The sequence below is a fragment of the Littorina saxatilis genome, linkage group LG8 (genome assembly GCF_037325665.1).
Source record: "Littorina saxatilis isolate snail1 linkage group LG8, US_GU_Lsax_2.0, whole genome shotgun sequence".
Lineage (NCBI taxonomy): Eukaryota > Metazoa > Mollusca > Gastropoda > Littorinimorpha > Littorinidae > Littorina > Littorina saxatilis.
In genome coordinates, this window is record NC_090252.1 from 68,216,506 (window position 1) to 68,232,619 (window position 16,114).

General features: G+C 40.3%; 1 protein-coding gene across 1 annotated transcript in view; it reads left to right on the forward strand.

Moving 5' to 3' along the window:
* Positions 1 to 7,866: 7,866 nt before the first annotated feature.
* LOC138974251 (dentin sialophosphoprotein-like) overlaps positions 7,867 to 16,114 on the forward strand; it is a 28,889-nt gene continuing 20,641 nt past the window's right edge. Inside the window, exon 1 of the mRNA XM_070346973.1 lies at positions 7,867 to 8,002. The gene's annotated coding sequence lies outside the window, so the exon portion shown is untranslated. The remainder of the gene's footprint in view (positions 8,003 to 16,114) is intronic.

A 16,114-nucleotide genomic window follows, 5' to 3' on the forward strand; every position in this document is an offset into this window, starting at 1 on the left:
AGCAACAAATAAACAAACAAACAAACAAACAAATTTTTGCAACGTTACCTGCTCAAAATGATTACAAACCGCCTTTTATGGATTCTCAGAGAAATTATACCTACACTGTTCGGCTTTAAATAGCGTCTTTTTTACGACAAGACAGGCAAACATAACTGACTGCTTTGGATACCAATTTGATTGTTCGTTCCAATGACATGCACAAGTTATTCATGTTTAGCTGTTATGATTTGTGTCGCTTCTAGCGTGGCAATAAACCTTGCATGCATAATCCTTCTGTTTTCTGATTGTGGTAATAAGGGAATGGATTGTTGGTTTTACTCCTTCAAATATGACTGCTAAAAGGAAGCACAATTCCAGCAACATTTTTTCAAACAGCGAACGCAATGAATTGTGGAGTTTTGTCTGCAAAGGGCCAACTCTATATGCGTAGCGGAATTGTTGCCAAGGAGATCTCACGACAATACAGCTAGGCATACGAATGACGCAAGGGTAGCTAACTACCAGTTTATTTGTAGTAACTACTGGGTGTTTCAGTGATCCAGGCAGGCCAGGGGTGCTCAGCAGATGGCTACGCGAACCTCTGCACGTCGGGGGCAGATTGCACAACCAACCTGTGCACATGTGGCACGGCCTACACCCGAAATGCCGACAGTGGTCTATGTGGTACGTATTACAAAGGACTGTCCTTAGCGTCTCGGCACCCAAACTAATAAGGAAGGCTGGTGAGGAACGGCTTAGAACTTCAGGTGCGTTCTTAAAGGCACACTGCCTTTGGTAAACACAGTTCAACTCACCATCTCAGATCTGGTCGGCGCCTGGTTTGAGTAGCTTTTTAAGAAATTAATTCATTAAAAAAAGTCCAACTCACCTGAGCAAGCAGTCAAGGTGTTGAATGGTGATATGTTTCCAAGTGAAGGAATGGTCTTATCCGATATAAAGGCCTAGTCGGATGAAACATGGTTTAATACGCAGCACGGAGCAAGAACCTTTTGTTGCGCTGCACCATGCACCACTCTGGAGCTCTCTGTCCTTCTCTGTCAGACACTGCACCTCTCTCAGCTCTTTCAAACAACAGTTGAACACTTTCTTTTTCACACAATATTACACCAACCCGGCCTTATGTCTTTTCCATTCCATTTCTACACGTACTCCTCTCCCTTAAAGTTGGTATGATTGGTGTGAAAAGTACATGTGGTGATATTTGTCCGTATCATTAATTGTTTTATGTAGGTTGTACATTTAATTGTTCTATTTTGCATATGTTTTTGTGTAAAGGGCCTGGAGCCATAATTTATGTTAGGCACTTACAAATGTCCAGTTATTATTATCACTATTATTGCTATTATGTTAATAGAAGGGGTGTGCCTTTACAAATACGTCTTCCTGTGCAAAGCATCTTGCGAGTCATCTTCAATCCATATACGCCATAAAGCAAAACAGTAGCAAATCAGCCAGTTGCGATTAAACAAAGGACTATGAGTAAGCGTATGCCTGCCTGACTGACAGACTGCTTAAAACAATGACTGAAGCAAAGATTATTCGGGAATTAACGATTGGCTGGCTGAATGACCGATCAAGGATCCATGGACTGACCACACTTGTCATTGTTTTCAGAGCTAAGTGATTCCACAGCTTTGCACGGAGGGTCCTGCTCAGACACAACACCTTGTGTGGTTAATTCCAACCTTCAGTGCGTGAACTTCATCTGTCTGTGTAATGCTGATTTTAAGCTTAACATACACACTGGGACATGCGGTGAGTCTATAATTGCTTGATTGTCAGTGAAAATGATGAGTGCTACTCTTCATCTCTAGTCTTTCGATAAACTGTTTTCATTGGTTTGTTTGATTTTCAGAAATCACTTCTGTCATTGTCTTTTTATATTCTTTTACTTAGGATGCTTTACTAAATTGTCAGTGGATATTGCACTTTGGTCATAGTCTGTCGACAATTTTGTTTTGAATGCTGGGTTTTCAATAGAAATCACAACCACAAAGCTTCTACCATAGTCCTTCAATAATTTTTTTCGAATATGCTTAACTGGATTTTCAGAGGCTATTACAGAACGCACTGTTGGCCATAGTTGCACCTCGAGTGACACAGATTCGTGTGACGACACAACGACGTGTGCGGGTGACGCCGGGTCCGAGATGTGTGTGTGCAGAGCAGGAACAACGGGAAGCCCAGGGAACTCTTGCGGTACGTTAAGCCAAGTTGCACAATCAAAAGTTGACAGACATCCCGAGAGCCATGATGTCAATGTTCACAGTTGTGTCTCTTTGGTGCTGTGGTTCCTTAAACAAGTATACAAATTAAGTAGAAGTACAATGCCAAGGCACTGCAGACCCCCACATCCTCTCTCTCTCTTTTTCTCTCTCTCTCTCTCTCTCTCTCTCTCTCTCTCTCTCTCTCTCTCTCTCTCTCTCTCTCTCTCTCTCACACACACACACACACACACACACACACACACACACACACACATCGACTCACACAAAACTAATACACACAAAACACACACTCATACGCACATAACAGACGGACACACACGCCCTTGCAATCACACACACACACACACACACACACACATTGACTCACACAAAACTCATACACACACAGCCTAAGCACACACTCATACACACATAACAGACGGACACGCACACCCTTGCAATCACACACACACACACACAGACACACACACACACACACACACACACACACACACACACACACACACACACACACTCACACTCACACTCACTTTCTTTATTTGGTGTTTAACGTCGTTTTCAACCACGAAAATTATATCGCGACGGGACTCACACTCACACTCACGCGCGCGCCCGTACGCACACTCATGTGAACGGCTTAGATCATGGGTCATGTTTTAACACCTTCGCATTTAAATGCTTATTTTATAGTCATCCATTGAATTGAGAAGACAACAAAGCATACTAAACTGCTAAGCATGACATAAACAATAAGGAAACACAAATGAACCAACAGCATCGTTTTGTGTATGTGGGTAGTTGACACCTTTTATTCACGAAACACGGCGGAAAATGGCGACCAAAATTATTTGTTGCACAGCGACAGGTCACTTTCTTCAACCAAGGCCAGTACTTTCATACATGACAAAGGAAAGCAAATGAGGCCTGAATACTAACGTTGTAGTGTTCCTGTGTGTGTCTGAGTGATAAACTATCTTCTGAAACGTAATTGCACTCAGCAGATTGTTCTTCCGCTTAGAACTTTTGTATCACACGGTCTTTGCGACAAAGAGAAAGATCGCATTTTGCAGAAAATCATTGACAACACAGACCAGTCATTTTCAGCATTGAAATTGGGAAGGAAAACAGTATATATATAGTATTGGCAGAACCCGACCAAATGAGTTTTGTGTCACAACGTTATGGACGTGAGATTTTTCACACTATCTAAATTGTTCTCACATTGTAGCAAAGTCATTGACAACACAGACCAGTCATTGTTAGCATCTAGACATTGGGAAGGGCTACTATTATAGTGTGTTTGAAGAAAGAAAAACATTATGAAGTTGGCCAAAACATTATTGCAACAAATTTCTAACCCAAATTAAAGCCTGTGTCATTTAATTAAAACTGTATATGCCAGTTAAGACCGTTCCCTTAACCTTCAGGATCGCCTTTTGGATTACATATTTCTTTTACAGGGGTCACGTGACCGCCGCTCAAGTAAGGGTATCCTCAAAATCGACCAGACACAAACGGAAGAGCCGAATGAAAAATTAAAAAAAAATTCACAATAGGCAAATCTTTGCAACTTTGACATACGAGAAGAAATTCAAACCACTTATCTACCCTGAACAGATTGTTTTGGTTTTGCTACCTTGCGTATTCCGCGTGCTATGCTATTCCTACTGATGCAGGTGTCGATCGCAAGAGCTGTCAAAAACGGAACGTTTTACGTCAATTTGTATGGGTATCATGTCAAAAAGCGCTACATTTTAGCAATGACTTGGTGGATTTCTTTGAAACTTTCGGAATATTTTACCAACATACTAGAGATACTTCCTGCGAAAGTTTGTATCGTTACGGTTGTTTATCCAGATGTGACGCAATGTTTCGGAAAATGTTGTTAAACTTGTCATAGGATTGTTCACTTGTCTTAAAAAAATTCATAACTTTGTATATCTACAGATAAATGATTGATAAAGATTCTGTCCAAGTTCCATTTGCGTGTAGCCGCTGGCGTTAATTTGCTAGTCATGCAAACACATGAGAAAACAAGTCGCGTAAGGCGAAAATACAATATTTAGTCAAGTAGCTGTCGAACTCACAGAATGAAACTGAACGCAATGATACGCAGCAAGACCGTAGCATCGTCAGTCCACCGCGCACGGCAAAGGCAGTGAAATTGACAAGAAGAGCGGGGTAGTACTTGCGCTAAGAAGGATAGCACGCTTTTCTGTACCTCTCTTTGTTTTAACTTTCTGAGCGTGTTTTTAATCCAAACATATCATATCTATATGTTTTCGGAATCAGGAACCGACAAGGAATAAGATGAAAGTGTTTTTAAATTGATTTGGACAATTTAATTTTGATAATAATTTTTATATATTTAATTTTCAGAGCTTGTTTTTAATCCAAATATAACATATTTATTTGTTTTTGGAATCAGAAAATTATGGAAAATAAGATGAACGTAAATTTGGATCGTTTTATAAATTTTTATTTTTTTTTACAATTTTCAGATTTTTAATGACCAAATTCATGAATTAATTTTTAAGCCATCAAGCTGAAATGCAATACCGAAGTCCGGGCTTTGTCGAAGATTACTTGACCAAAATTTCAACCAATTTGGTTGAAAAATGAGGGTGTGACAGTGCCGCCTCAACTTTCACGAAAAGCCGGATATGACGTCATCAAAGACATTTATCAAAAAAATGAAAAAAATGTTCGGGGATTTCATATCCAGGAACTCTGTCAAATTTCATAAAGATCGGTCCAGTAGTTTAGTCTGAATCGCTCTACACACACACACACACACACACACAGACACACACACACACACACACACACACACACACACACACACACACGCACATACACCACGACCCTCGTTTCGATTCCCCCTCGATGTTAAGATATTTAGTCAAAACTTGACTAAATATAAAAATGGAACGTTCACGCTGTTTCGCGCTTCTAGCTGTTATCCTTTGGTGCCCCTTAAAACATGCTACGGTCACGCTTGGCTGGGCATCGCTGTGGCACCAGAATCATCGCTTAAATATGTAGCGTGTTTACAGGCCCAGCAAATTTGCGTCAGTGCTTACACGCACATACACATTTAGCAGTGTATGTATCAATCATTTTGCTAAAGACATGCAAAGTCATTAGATTTTTGGACCCAAGGGAACAATCCTATGACGAGATTAAAAACTTCTTTCGAACAATTGCATAACATTTTAACAAACACCTGTAACAATCCATAATTTTGTTCGAAATATCTCTAGTATGTTGGTAAAATATTCCAAAAGTGTCAAAGCAATCCACCAAATAATTGCTAAAGTGCAGACTTTTTTGTCATGATACCCCTAAAAAAATGACCCAAAACGTCCCGTTTTTGACCGCTCTTGCAATCGACACCTGCATCAGTAGGAATAGCATAGCACGCGAAATACGCAAGGTAGCAAAACAAAACAATCTATTCAGGGTAGATAATTGGTTTGACTTTCTTCTCGTATGGCAAAGTTTTGCCTTTTGTGATTTCTTGTCAATTTTTCATTCGGCTGTTCCTTTTTTGTCTGGTCGATTTTGAGGGTACCCTTACTTGAGCGGCGGTCACGTGATCCCCGTACAAGAAATATTTAATCCAAAAGGTGATCCTGAAGGTTAAGTGAACGGTCTTAACTGGCATATACAGTTTTAATGAAATGACACGGGGATTAATGCTTTAATTTAGATTTGAAATTTGTTGCAATAATTTTTTGGCCAAGTTTAGTATCGACAGAACACGACCGAATGAGTTTCGTGTCACAGCGTTATGGGCGTGATAATTGTTCGACTATTTGTTCTCACACTGCAGCAAAATCATTGAAAACACTGACGGGCGCTGTGGCGGGGTGGTAAGACGTCGGCCTCTTAATCGGAAGGTCGAGGGTTCGAATCCCGGCCGCGGCCGCCTGGTGGGTTTTAAAGTGTGAAGATTTTTCCGATCTCCCAGGTCAACTTATGTGCAGACCTGCTAGTGGCTTATCCCCCTTCGTGTGTACACGCAAGTACAAGACCAAGTGCGCACGGAAAAGATCCTGTAATCCATGACAGAGTTCGGTGGGTTATAGAAACACGAAAATATCCAGCATATGCTTCCTCCGAAAACGGCGTATGGCTGCCTAAATGGCGGGGTAAAAACGGTCATGCACGTAAAATTCCACTCGTGCAAAAACACGAGTGTACGTGGGAGTCTAAGCCCATGAACAAAGAAGAAGAAGAAGATTGAAAACACAGACCAGTCATGTTTAGCATATACATTGGGAAGAGTTACTATCAATAATAAAGTGTGTTTTAAGAAAGAAAAACATTATAGCACCGGCAGAACATGACTAAATGAGTTTCGTGTCACAGCGTTTTGAACATGAGATTTGTTAGACTATTTTTTCTCACACTGTGGCAGAACAACGTTTAGTTGAACAAATTGCTGTCTACGTCATCATTTGGACACATCGATCTCTGATGCAGCTGGGTTTTGTCAAAAGGCTAGCTGACTCAGAGCTAAGATCTCAATGTCTGTTCGTGTCACACACTAATTTAACCTGTTAAGAACGGAACATTTTACAAGAGATCATATCTAAAAAAAATACTAAGTGGATCTTCATGAAATTTGATATGGATATTGTGTAGGGGAATTTCTCATAACCGTTTCCTCCCTTTATTAATATGACCGTTTCATGACGTCATTGTGTAGTTGTAACGTTGGCAGAGGATGGGACACACAGTGACAGTGATACGTTTCCAGACGATAGGCGTAAAGTGTATGATAATCATGCTGATCCTTGTTAAATAAAGGAGGAGAGAGCAGAGCTTGCAAATGTGCCAGTAAATGACAGTGACGAAGGTGATAAGCTAGAAGATGAAAATGCACATTTTTTTTCAACTCTTCACGTTTTACACAGGTTAATTACCTGAGACAAAGATAATGACAAAGAGACATCTGTCATCAGTGTGTAATTACTTATATTTGGTGGTGTATATAATGTGCAGTACATCCTCTTGAAGTAGATGTGTTGTGTAAGCAGGATTAGTAACATTTTGGGTTGTACATTCAGGAAACGAACTTGTGCTTACAGCTGATACCTCTTGACTATGAGAACAAAATTACCTGAGAACTCTGTGACTTAAAGTGAGTGAGACAATAGACATGCTTTGGATATACTTGGTCTGGGTTAATGTGGTCATCAAACTGTAAGTACACAAGCATGTTTCAGGTCTTTAGCATGTTGTCTGTGTGTGGAGAAGGCCTGATTTGTGTGTTTGTCACCATGACAGTAATTGTCACATACACAACACCTGCATGTCCCCCTGTTTGGGACAATGACATTAAAATCATGACATAGATCTTCTTTGTTCAATTATCTTTACATCGATATATAGTTTGTCGTACCTTGACTCATTGTTTTTAAACACATAATTATGTGTTAAACTGACACACCCTATTTCTTAAGCAAATTTCTTCAAGAACCCAGGAATGAAGGGTATATTTAGTACTAAGATAGGCAGGAACAATTAAGGGGAAATAACGACCAGTGAATAGCAGGGCTGAAAGAGTTATAGAATAAATGTCTGTGATTCTATATTCTATGTGTGATTGAACAATCTGACAGTGAAAGTGACACCGACCAAAGTAGGCGCTGCGTGTACCGATGGTTCAGGTGGAGAGTGTGTAGCACACGCTACGTGCTCGGCGACCAAGGGAACCTGCGAGTGCGATGCAAAATACCACGGAGTCACCGGGGGAGATTGTTGTGAGTTCAGTGAACACACACACACACACACGGCACGCACGCACGCACACACGCATGCATAATATTTCGCTCACTCTCACGAAGTAATGCGCGCGCACACACACACACATACACACACACACACACACACACACACACACACACACACACACACACACACATTCTCTTATCAAGTAACACACACACACACACGTAATGAACCCACAGCATCCGACTAGAAATGACACTATATATTATGATATAGGCGCTGAAACAAATTAAAAAAAACATTCAAAAAGGCATGCGGGCTGGTAGAGACTAAATACTAATCATATTTTTGAAGAATGTAACTTTACGTCTGTATGTGACGTACGATCAGATGTTCCATTGTTGTGTTGTAACTATAGACGCTTGGTCTGTGCACCTTGAAGAAGGCCTGCGGGCCAAAAAATTGGATTTAAAAAGATGCGACATTCTGGCTTGGTTTTGGACTTTTTATTGTGTTGTTTAAATAAGCTTTTTTAAGTTTTAAAAGGTTTTCCAGCCTTCATTCTGTAGAGTGGTGCAGAGGAAAACGAGTTTCTTGAATTCTGTATATATATATATTATTATTATTATTATTATGAACATTTGTGCGCCTAATCTAAATATAGCCCTAGGCGCTTACAAAATATACAATATATAGTGAACATTATACGAAACACAAATCGACAAGGACCAAGACACTCGGACTCATACACTCGCAGACAGACGCACAGCGAGAACGCGACGCACTCACTCATACCATATATATGGAGAGAGAGAGAGAGAGAGAGAGAGAGAGAGAGAGAGAGAGAGAGAGAGAGAGAGAGAGAGAGAGAGAGAGAGAATTGAATTGAATTGAATTGAATTGAATTGAATTGAACTTTATTTTACAAGGATTTAGATTTAAGGCTACGCCTTTTCTTACAATCTGTCCTTGGGACGCATAGACACACAATTATATAATTAAAAAAAAAAATTTAAAAAAAAATTAAAAAGTTAAAAAGTTAAAAAGTTAACCAACAAAAGGAGGTCGGAAAACGTGATAATAAAGATGACGATGATGATGATGATGACGATAATGATGATGATAATGATGATGATGATGAGAGAGAGAGAGAGAGAGAGAGAGAGAGAGAGAGAGAGAGAGAGAGAGAGAGAGAGAGAGAGAGAGAGAGAGAGAGAGAGAATGACGTCAAGAGCGAGAATGCAGATAAATTACGACATGAGCAAGGGAGATCATCCTTTACTCTGTGTGTGTCTCCGCCGCCTACATTCCAACGTGGAATTTTGAAAGCAGGGAGCACACTACAGGTAATGGAAGAGGTGGGGGAAGGGGGTAATAATTAATTCTAGAAAGAACTCTTCACAGACAGCCTACTGGAGAATCAAACCTTTTCGGAGCCGACTTCAACACTGACCCGAGGAGAGTTCAACAATTTCAAAGGATTGAGTATTCACCGAAGTGCATTTAAGGGCATTCTCATAAATGTGCTGAACCTGAACAGGTCCGTGTTTGTTTAGCTAAGACTGCTACCGGTGTAGCAGCCTATTTTGAAGCAGCCCAGTTTGACCGGGAGGTCATTCTGGGCTAGTCAGTTTTGACCCCCCCCCCCCCTTCAAATTTTAAGAATGAGTACATACAGACTTTTAGAAACAATATTTATGCATATATATATATACAACTACGTATATCTAAGGTTTGGGGGGATGTGTCATTCTGGTGACAATATTTGTTGCAAAATGATATTGGAAAAAAAAAATCGAAAAAAACCTTTCTAAAAAAGAAGAAAAAGTTTCGACGCTTCCCTTCTAACTTCAAGAATAAGTACATTAGCCCAGAATGACACATCCCCGCAAACCTGTTGAGATACATAGATGCATACATAGATGCATACATTTCGTCATCTGAAGTCCTAATGTACTTATTCTTGAAGTTTGAAGGGAAGCGTCGAAACTTTTATTTTTTTTTTTAATAAAGTTAAAGGTTTTTTCTTGATTTTTACATTTAGTCAAGTTTTGACTAAATGTTTTAACATAGAGGGGGGAATCGAGACGAGGGTCGTGGTGTATGTGTGTCTGTCTGTCTGTGTGCGTGTGTAGAGCGATTCAGACTAAACTACTGGGCCGATCTTTGTGAAATTTGACATGAAAGCTCCTGGGTATGATATCCCCGGACTTTTTTTTCATTTTTTCGATAAATACCTTTGATGACGTCATATCCGGCTTTTTGTAAAAGTTGAGGCGGCACTGTCACACCCTCATTTTTCAATCAAATTGATTGAAATTTTTGCAAAGCAATGTTTGACGAAGCCCGGGGTTTGGTATTGCATTTCAGCTTGGTGGCTTAAAAACTAATGAGTGAGTTTGGTCATTAAATATCGGAAACTTGTAATTAAAATTATTTTTTTATTAAACGATCCAAAAACAATTTCATCTTATTCTTCGTCATTTTCTGATTCCAAAAACATAAACATATGTTATATTTGGATTAAAAACAAGCTCTGAAAATTAAAAATATAAAAATTATGATCAAAATTAAATTTCCGAAATCGTTTTAAAAACAATTTCATCTTATTCCGTGTCGGTTCCTGATTCCAAAAACATATAGATATGATATGTTTGGATTACAAACACGCTCAGAAAGTTAAAACGAAGAGAGGTACAGTAAAGCGTGCTATGAAGCACAGCGCAATCGCTACCGCGCCAAACAGGCTCGTCACTTTCACTGCCTTTTGCACTAGCGGCGGACTACGTTCAGTTTCATTCTGTGAGTTCCACAGCTTGACTAAATGTAGTAATTTCGCCTTACGCGACTTGTTTTTTTTTCAGTATCAGTTTCCAACAAATATTGTCCACATTTACATTTAATTCGTTTTAAAAGTTCTTAAAGTACTTATTCTTGAAGTTTGAATGGGGGGATCAAAACTGACTGGCCTAGTCAGTTTTAATCGGAGGGTCATTCTAGGCTAGCTAATTTTGACCGGGAGCCCCCCCCCCCCTCCCAAACTTGTGGAGATGCATAGATGCATTCATTTATGCGTACATTTCGTTTTAAAAGGTCCTAGTGTACTTATTTTTGAAGTTACAAAGGAAGCGTAAATTTTTATTTTTATTTTTTTTTATTTTTTTTTTAGATCAAATATCCAACAGATTTTGTGCACACATACAAATATTTCGTTTTAAAAGGTCCCAACGTACTTATTCTTAAAGTTTGAAGGTGGGGTCAAAACTGACTGGGGGGGGGGGGGGGGGGGGGGTCAAATTTGGCTAGCCCAGAATCACCTCCCGTTCAAAATCAGCTAGCCCAGAATGACCTCCCGGTCAAAACTGACTATGTGTCAAAATGGCCTGTTACACCGATTTTGAGCTGAGAGGCCCAATATCCAACTACAGCATCAACATCAATATATTTCCCACACAAGCTAGCTTCACACGGGTAACATGAATAAGACCGAATATACATACGTGCCTAAGGCCGAAAATATACATTGTCGCCAAAGGTCGAAAATATACATTGTGCAGAAGACCGAATATACATCGTCGCCTAACACCGAATATACACTTGCGCCTAAGGTCGAAAATATACATTTTGTCTAAGACCGAATGTACATTGTCGCCCAACACCAAATATACACTTGCGCCTAAGGTCGAAAATATACATTTTGCCTAAGACCGAAAATACATTGTCGCCTAAGACCGAATATACACTTGCGCACAAGGTCGAAAATATACATTTTGCCTAAGGCCGATAGAAACTAAGATCACAGTTTATCCGATAAGCGCAGGTTTTCGTATTGCTAATAAACGCGCATGGTTAAAATAGATCCTAGATTAAAATGGATTCGTCCAATACCAAACCAATACGAAGGTCTGAAATAATGAATGATCATTTATTGAATTTATACTGTAGCGCATACAAACATAAATATCTCTCTCTCTCTCTCTCTCTCTCTCTCTCTCTCTCTCTCTCTCTCTCTCTCTCTCTCTCCCTCTCTCTCTCTCTCTATCTCTCTCTCTCTGTGTCTCTCTGTCTCTTGTACAATATAATAATGGAAAGTTTAAAAAAAAAACATTAAATAGACCGCATGCGATCGAATCAGACATAAGTCATAAAGTAGCTCAGAAAAACATAAATCCACGAAGTTATGTCTCTCTGTCAGAACTTTGGATGAAGGTGGACGGGTATGAAAGGTAGCTTGAAGTGCATCATACACCAAGCCTTGAACACTCCTAGGACATCCCGAACACGCGCACCACACTCCCAATGTCTGACCGACAGCAATGACATCGGTTCAATGGCGGTACGTTATTGCTACCCCCCGCGGGTTAGGGGGAGTCCCATATTGGTTGGGACTAGAAATAATTTACCCGATGCTACCCTGCATGTCGTAAGAGGCGACTAACGGTTCTGTTTCTTCTCTTCTTTTGTCTTGTTTCTGCCTTACCAGTCCTTTCACCTATATTTCCTTCCAAGAAAACTCTCCCTACTATTCCCTGCAGTTTTCCAATTCTTTTCTTGTTGTCTTATTTCTACCTGACTGGATCCATCACCTTCTTTTCCACATCCTTATTTCTCTGCACCCCGCATGTCGTATATTTGCCGCTATTGTTGTTCGTTGTTCATGATTCACGTGTTATTGACACATATTTGCTGCTATTGTTGTTCGTTGTTCATGATTCTCGTGTTATTGACACATATTTGCCGCTATTGTTGTTCGTTGTTCATGATTCACGTGTTATTGACACATATTTGCCGCTATTGTTGTTCGTTGTTCATGATTCACGTGTTATTGACACATATTTGCCACTATTGTTGTTCGCTGTTCATGATTCACGTGTTATTGACACATATTTGCCGCTATTGTTGTTCGTTGTTCATGATTCACGTGTTATTGACACATATTTGCCGCTATTGTTGTTCGTTGTTCATGATTCACGTGTCATTCACACACTTTAGTCGCTATGTATGTTATTGTATCCGTTGTTGTTCGTGCTTTGGGATTTTGCCCTTTCACGTGTATTCGATCAATTGCAACATATTTGCCGCTATTGAAATTCGTGCCAGAAATGTATTTTCGACCTTAGGCGACAAAGTATATTCGGTCTTGTCCGCAAATGTATATTCGGTCTTAGGCTGCAACGTATATTTTCTACCCACCGCTGCAATGTATATTCGGTCTTGTCCGCAAATGTACATTCGGTCTTAGGCAAAATGTATATTCGGTCTTATCCGCAAATGTATAAACACTTTCATTCGACCTTAGGCGCGTATGTATATTCGGTCTTGTCCGCAAATGAATATTCGGTCTTGTTCTGCTTCCCCCTTCACACCTTTGGACGAATTTGATGTCTCAGAGAGTGCTTTGTGTCACACGTGATGGCTTCGTAACGGCCGTTTTCATTATAAGCTAGCATGAATTCAACTGAATGAAAGCATACATTTTCATGTTTGCACCTTTGTTAATCACCCAGCCATACTGGTGCGTGACGTTGTTTTTTTTTTTTACAATTTGTCGTGAATAATGACGTAATTCATGAAAAAAAGAAGGTGTAGTTGACATTTTGGACGGCTATGTTCGTAACGCCCTCTGTTTGTAAAAAAAAAAATCAAATTAAAATCACACAAGTGTGAATTCCATGAAGTTCTTCAGTCCCACCGGGTTTCGCTTGTCAGTCCTGTAATCTCATGAAGTGAGCGTAACGGCATCTTCGGAATCTTGCGATTTAAAATAAAACCTGTTCTTAAAACAAAGATGTATGCTCACTTAGATTGCTCACTTATGACATTGTATTGCATTCTGAAAAGCGAATATCATGAATCTGATGCAAAGGCGGATCAGTTCATTTTATGGGGGGGTGGGGGGGGGGAGGGTTCAAAAGTATATTGTGAAGATATGGGTGTGAAAGAGCGAAGCGCCGAGCTTCCTAGGAAATACCAGCTAAACAGAACATGTTATCAACAATACTGAAAACAGCCCTAGATGTTTATATACATTATCACTAAAACAACAAATACACTACATGTAGCCAACTGATGGACTGCGAAAACAAAATCAGGGGTTGTATTTCTTGAAGAAGTGCGTTTTAAGTGCTCGTTTGAATGCTTGGGGTGACTGAGAGTGGCGGATGTGAAAGGGGAGATAATTCCATTGTGTGGGTGCGCAGAAAGTAAAAGTGCGTTGTCCGTATGTTTTGGTTTTGGTGTGTGGAATGGTGAGGATGCGACAGTCAGAAGAGGCACGGAGTTGTCTTGCTGGAGAATAGACGGTGAGGAGTTCAGAGAAGTAAGCAGGAGACGAGCCAGAAAAGAAGTCAAAGCAGAGGGTGGACAGTTTGTAGTCAATGCGGGCTTGAATAGGTAACCAGTGCAGTGTGTGAAGAAGTGGTGTTGCGTGATCTCGTTTTCGTGCTTTCATAATGAGGCGTGCTGCCGAGTTTTGGGCTTTTTGTAGTTTATGCAGGAGGTACAGAGGACAGCCAGAGAGAAGAGAGTTGCAATAGTCAAGTTATTATCACTGACCGATTACCTTGAAGCTTGTATACTTTAGATCTGCAGCCAGAATACTGAGATTACCTTCTGCAAAGTTAACACATTAAACACATGATGCATGCTCAAAATCAAATACGTTGTTTCAGACCTTTTTAATTTGACATCCAACCTAAACAATTCGCGCGCGCGTGCGTGCGTGTGTTTGCGTACGGGTGGGTGTCTGTGTGTGTTCGTGTCTATATGTGTGTTCAACAAGCAAAGATGCACTGCGTCAGTGTACCTGTTTCGCTGGCCAGTTCGCTTCGTCATCCAGCACAGGCTGTTTCATCCATGTTTCGAGCATGTCCAACTGATTTGCTTTACACTGCAGTAAGTTCATGGTTATATGAAGGTATCCAAGAGCTCAGCAAGCGTGTATTTCATCCTGATGGAGTAAAATCAGTCCAAACGGCATTCAACACGCAGTTTCAAGGAGCAGCATTGATACCGATTTAGACAGAATTGACACTACCAGTATGGGTTGATCAACGCAAGCATGATCGGACAAATTAACTCAGATATATTTCACGTGCATGAAATGACTGCTTAAATCTAAAAAAAAAAGTTATTCAGTAAAATGTTAGTTTCTCTTAGTAATTCTACACTCCAACACAAAAATTAAACTAGAATTGGGATCCGAGTCAGCCAGACCGGTTTTGTCAACCGTAGCCTGAAACTGTGACCTTGGACGGACTCAGAACCTAAGTCGAAACTGTCTTTGATTCAATGAAAAATTCATTGTGTGTGCTTTCTTTACCATCTTGAAACTAAAATGCATTCAAAAGTAAATCGAACAGTGGTTTGAATGTAGAGTTAACACATTATATTGATGCACTTGTTTGCACTTCATTTCTTCACCGACGTGGCTTTAGCATGGGGTAGTGGAAAGGAACACACCTCGCTGGCTCACCTATTTTACACACCACAGACAACTTCAGTGCTTTGTTGTGTTCCACGTTGTCTTTGGTGTACGCATGGGATATACAGGTTACAACACTCGTAACTGTGTATATGACTTGTATTTCAGTCAAGACCCAGCAGGAATATCATCGGGATCCAATCGGGGTCTGATTTGGCCTACATGGCACGCTGGACCCAAAAAGCAACAACTATCAAATCAAATCAAATCGGGATCCAATCGCCACAGGCTCGTGTATCCCTATGATATTTATCCGCTGGGTCTTGACTGAATACAAGCCATATAAAAAACACTCGTGTTGTAACCTATATCTATGTATAGGTCCAAAGCTTCCTGTGTCAACAATTCCACTCACCCTCTGAGACCCGGCCAGGCTTGCACATGGAATAGGACCATCCCTCCCCTTGGACACTGCACATCTAACACTCGACAACGCGGCTTCTCTCTGTCCACATTATTTTGATCACATTAGTTTTTTAACTGACTCTTCCGGCTTCTTATGAACTTGTTACCCCCTACAATCTAACAGTATTAAGCGAGCAGTCAGGATGTTCAATGTGGCTATGTGTCCAAATTTAGGGATGGTCGTATTTTGTGTATAAGCCTGATCAGCTGTGAGATGGTGAGCCGAATCGTTTAGATGGCAAGGCTTTTGACCGAA